We start from the raw sequence: 6,000 nt of genomic DNA, 5'->3' as shown, positions 1-6,000 counted from the left end.
ACTTGCTCAGTATTTGGGCACATGTATCTTTCTCCGATGATAACGCCTTGATGTCGTTTCAATTGCATCTGATTTTTTCAAGCCAGTTCCTGCGAACAGTGTTGGACCATTGCCTAGGACAATCCATAGCAGTAACCCGTGAACCACACTGTCATACGACACTTTAATTGTGGCACTGCCAATCACCGTTATGAGTTCTTTGGAGTACGTGTGCAATTTGGCATTGACTGGACTCAGCCTGGGCCTCATAGCCTTAGTATCCCACAGCTTGTTGAATGTCCTCTGGCTCATTATCGATTGACTCGCCCCCGTGTTCAGTTCCATCGATACCGGCACCCCATTAAATTTCACGAGCATTATCGGTTTGCTGTTCGTTAGGAACGAGTACAGTCCATACACTTCCTCCTCTGGTATCTTGAATTGCATATCCGGATCCGCACTAGTCTGACCATCATCCTCCACGTGGCGTGTCGCAGCACGCTTGCACATCTGCGGACACTTGCGCTGGAGCTGCCCCATTCTCAGACAGCTTTTGCAACTATATTGCTTAGATCGGCACTGCTGGTGCCAGTGATTTCCTCCACAACGCCAACACAGAAAAATCAGATGCATTCCCGCTGGCGGACTTTGACCACAGGTTTCACGTACGCAGTCGGGTAGGCCCTGCCATGTGCTGCTCTGCTGAATGCCGAATCAATCATATTTACAGTACTTGCCGAGTTTCGATTTTTCACTGATATCTGCTTTAGACTTCTATCCATCGTCATGCATGACTGAACGATCGTGAAGGCCCTGTTCAAGTCCAACGTCTCCACCGCCAGTAGTTTACTCAGAATCACCTTGTGGCTGATGCCGATTACAAAGAAGTCCCGCAGCATGTCTGCCAACACAGCCCCGAACTTACACGGTTCCACTAGACGTTTCAGGTCGGCAACAAATTCCACCGCATTCTGGCCCTCTGAGTGAACGTGCGTGTAAAATCTGTATCTCGAGATGATGATGCCTTCGTCTGGCTTAAGGTGGTCCTATACCAGTGTACCCAATTCTTCATACATCTTCTCTGTTGGACTCACAGGCAGGAATAGTTTCTTTAGCAGACCATAAATTTTTGGACCGCAAACCGTGAGGAACACCGCATGGCGCTGATCTGCATCGCCAACCTCCTTGTTGGCCACGAAGAACTGGCTCAAACAGCACACAAAGTCCGCCCAATCTTCTCCTTCCACAAATCGCTCCAACAATCCAATTGTGCTCATTTTTGCATGCAAAGGTTCTTGTTGCATCGTTGTCAAATGTTGTGTATGCAATAACTGTTAGACTGAGTACTGTTTAACTCCAAGAGGTATGACCTTGGCTTTGCTTTATTAAGGCCCGAAGTGACTAATATACAAAATGGCTGGCCTTTTATACTTGGGCTGCACACACGTGCGTGCAGCCCAATGGCCTCCATCTAGTGGCTAGTGATCCCAAAAGTACATACATGACACTATATTTATTTCATCCAGAATATCACACTCCTCCTCAATAGCAGTATCTGCATTGCCCCTTTCCTTTGTGAAAACAGATGCAAAGTATTCGTTAAGAACCCTATCAACATCTTCCACCTCCACACAAAGATCTCATGGTCTTTAATAGGCCATACCCTTTCTTTAGTTACCCTCGTACTCTTAATATATTTATAGAACATCTTAGGGCTTTCCTTAATTTTACTGGCCAAGAATTTCTCGTGCTCTCTCTTAGCATTCCTAATATCCTTTTTAACTTTGCCTCTTAACTTTCTATATTCTTCTAAAGATTCTATAGTATTTAGCCGTTGGTATATGACATAAGCATCCCTTTTTTTATTAATCCTCCTCTGTAAGTCCCTAGACATCCAGGGGGCTCTAGAATTATTTTTCCCAGCCTTTTTCTTTAAGGGCACATGTTTGGCCTGAGCCTTGCGGATCTTATCCTTGAATGCCTCCCACTGTTCCAACACTGATTTACCCACAAGTAGCTGTTTCCAGTCCACTATGGCCAAAATCACTCCTTAACTTAGCAAAATTAGGGACAGTCAGCATGGATTTGTTAAGGGAAGATCGTGTTTGACTAACCTGATTAAATTTTTTGAGGAGTTAACCAAGAGGGTCAATGAGGGAACTGCGTACGATGTAATGTATATGGACTTTAGCAAAGCTTTTGATAAGGTCCCACATGGTAGACTGGTCATGAAGGTTAAAGCCTATGGGATCCAGGGCAAAGTGGCTAGTTGGATCCAAAATTGGCTTGGAGGTAGGAAGCAAAGGGTAATGGTTGATAGATGTTTTTGTGACTGGAAGGATGATTCCAATGGCACTCCGTAGGGCTCAGTACTATGTCCCTTGCTTTTTGTGGTATAATATCAATGATTTAGATTTGAATATAGGGAGTATGATTAAGAAGTTTGCAGATGACACTAAAATTGGCTGTGTGGTTGATAATGAAGAGGAAAGTCATGGGCTGCAAGAGGATATCAATCTACTGGTCAGGTGGGCAGAGCAGTGGCAAATGGAATTTAATTCAGAGAAGTGTGAGGTAATGCACTTTGGGAGGGCTAATAAGGAAAGGGTATATACATTAAGCGGTAGGCCACTTAATAGTGTAGAATGAACAAAGGGACCTTGGAGTGCTTGTCCACAGATCCCTGAAAGTAGCAGGCTGGGTGGATAAGATGGTTAAGCATATGGAATGCTTGCCTTTATTGGCTGCGGCATAGAATACAAGAGCAGGGAGGTCATGCTCAAAATGTATAATACTTTAGTTAGGCCACAGCTGGAGAACTGTGTGAAGTTCTGGTCATCGTATTATAGGAAGGTCGTGATTGCACTAGAGAGAGTGCAGAGGAGATTTACTAGGATGCTGCCTGGAATGGAGAATTTTAGCTATGAGGACAGATTGGATAGGCTGGGTTTGTTCTCATTGGAAGAGGAGGTTGAGAGGAGACCTCATTGAAGGGCCTGGATATAGTGGATATCAAGGGCCTATTTCCATTGGTGGAGGGGTCAATTATGAGGGGGCATAGTTTTAAGGTGGAATGTTTAGAGGGGATTTGAGGAGGGGCTTTTTCACGCAGAGGGTTGTGGGGGTCTGGAACTTACTGCCTGGAAGAGTGGTGGATGCAGAAACCTTCACCACATTTAAAAGGTGCTTGGATGGGCACTTAAAGTGCCGTAATCTGCAGGGTTACGGACCCAGAGTTGGTAAGTGGGATTAGACTGAATAACCTCTTGCTGGCTGGCGCAGATACGATGGTAAGTACTGCAGGGAATCGAATACAGCCAAGGTGATCTCCTGGACTAATTTTGATCACCTGGATGGGCCAGAGAGGAATTTTCCCTGATTTCTTTTTCCCCAATTGGTCTGGGTTTTTATCTGTTTTTTGCCTCTCCGAGGAGATCACATAGCTCCGGTTAGGGTGGAGTGTAGAATGCTTCGGTGTAAGGGGTGTCGCAGCTGTGTGGGGCGGACTGGTTGGGCTGGGTGCTCTTTATCTTTCCGCCATTGTTCATTGTTCATAGGTTTATATGTAACCTTCAGTGCTGCTGACCGAGGGCCGTGCGGCTCTTTCGGCCGGCGCAGACACGATGGGCCAAAATGGCCTCCTTCTGCACTGTAGATTTCTATGTTGCTATGTAGCACCTTATCGAATGCCTTCGGGAAATCCAAATACATGACATCTACTGGTTCCCCTTTATCCATCCTGCTCGTTACATCCTCCAAGCACGCCAGCAAATTTATCAAACATGATATCCCTTTCATAAAACCATGCTGACTCTGCTTGACTGTATTATGATATTCTAAATGTCCTGCTATTACTTCCTTAATAATGGACTCCAGCATTTTCTCAATGACAGATGTTAGGCTAACTGGTCTATAGTTTCCTGCTTTCTGTCTGCCTCCTTTCTTAAATATGGGCATTACATTTGTCATTTTCCAATCCACTGGGACCTCTCCAGGAATACTAGGTACACACATACAATGATTGGTTATTAAAAATATGGTTAAACTAATATTAAGTGTGCAGAGGTTTTTGCAAAGGTTTGAGAATAGGTTTCGTCCGGTGCCATGCATAGGCAATTTATCAGTTATGTTCAAAAGGGAAGGTACATTTTTGAGGAATTGTAGAAGATATAAATATGACTGTTAATTCATGGGCACATTTAAAAGGTAAGAAATGGAGGTATGTTCATCTCTGTCTGTAGATTCTGGTGTGAGCATCTGACATGTGTATGCAGAGTGCCTTTGGTGCAGACTGATCTGCCTGGCATCCTTCCTTTGGTTCTTCTCGTCTTTCAGAAAATAAATGAGGTATATGGGGTTTCTCAATGGCAAACCAAGGAAGGTGACCTAGTGAGAATGGAAATACTGACGGGAGCCTTACTCAAATCTAATAGTTAGCCTGACCCTTGAAGATCTTCCAGGGTCAGGGTAGAATGAGATAGGTGGGTACAAAGCCCATCTCACCACCAAACTGGTGGGATTCCTGCTGAATCAGAAAATTCTAGTCATTGGCAATCTTCTACTTGACTTTTTAAACTATACTGCCATGTGCAGCTCAGTGCCTAACGACCCTGGCTGCCCAGTTTTATGGGTGGATAATGGAAAAAGTGCTAAACTGATGAAAATTGCTTTCACAATGTCATAATGTAATTTTGCCCTCATTTACATGAATCTGCTTCCAAGTTGCTTCTTTAACCCATTAGGATTTATTACACAAAGTTAGACCAGAAAAAAAATGAGCAGTGTTGAAGAAATCCAGATTTCCACTGAATTGTCAAATTGGATACAACAATCAGTTATCAGTGTATCTACATGACCTTTTCTACATTTTCTAAATAAGAATTTGGATTCATAGAGTACCTTTCATGATCACAGGACGTTCCTAAGTGCTTCACTTGCCAAAGTGTCAGCTGTGGCTTAGTGGTAGCTTCCTCTGCTCTGAGTCAGAAAGTTGTGGGTTCAAGTCCCATTCCAGAGACTTAAGCACAAAGTTTAAGCTGACAATGCAGTGCAGTACTGAGGGATGCTGCACTATTGGAGGTGCTGTCACTTTGGATGAGATGTTACACTGAAGGCCCAGCTGCCCTTTCAGGTGGAGGTAACATATCCCATGGTACTATTTTAAAGAAGAGCAGGGGGGTTCTGGTCAATATTTAGCCCTCAACATCACTAAAACAGATCATCAGGTCATTGTTGTTTGTGGGACTTTGCTGTGCGTAATTTGGCTGCCGCGTTTTCTACATTATAACAATGACTACTGTTGAAAAGTACTTCATTGTCTGTAAAGCTCTTTGGGGCATCCTAAGGTCGTGAAAGGCGCTATACAAGTGCAAGTCTTACTTTCATCACAGCCAAGGAAATACTTTTGTTTTGAAGTGTTGTCATATCTGTAATTAAGAGAATGCCTAGCAAGTTGATTAACTTGGATTTGCACATCACACTAAATAAAATAAAATAAAATTAACAACCCATCTAAATATAATCATATATATCCTGCATTGTCAAAAATAAATATTTTAAAAATCTAGTACTGGACAAATTATAGTCTGACATTGGGTGAATCAAAATAATACAAGTAATATATACTACTAAATATATACTACTATTATTATGAATAATAAACAAGAAACAAAAGCTATGAAAAGTATTTTTATTAATGCAAAGAAAGGAAAATCTCAAATTTAAAAAACTGGTAATATGTTATTTATTCCAATTGGATTGTTGGGATTATTTCGTTAAACATACTATTGTTACATGTATTATCCATCCCATTCTAGTCATCAAAATTAAGCTAGAATTGTTATTATGGTAAAATTAATATAAATGTAAATATAAGATTACTGTGTTGTTTTTAGCATATTTTCCCATCTTTATCGCTGTCAGTCCTGCACTGTTAGTGAACTGGAAGGTATATGTTGTTATTATTTATTATTCAGAACAATATCCTTTATTGATCTGTAACATGGTGCATTGACTTTGACC

The sequence above is a fragment of the Pristiophorus japonicus genome, chromosome 3, assembly GCF_044704955.1.
Source record: "Pristiophorus japonicus isolate sPriJap1 chromosome 3, sPriJap1.hap1, whole genome shotgun sequence".
Lineage (NCBI taxonomy): Eukaryota > Metazoa > Chordata > Chondrichthyes > Pristiophoridae > Pristiophorus > Pristiophorus japonicus.
The sequence above is the reverse complement of the archived record's forward strand: the minus strand, read 5'-3'. Positions refer to the sequence as shown.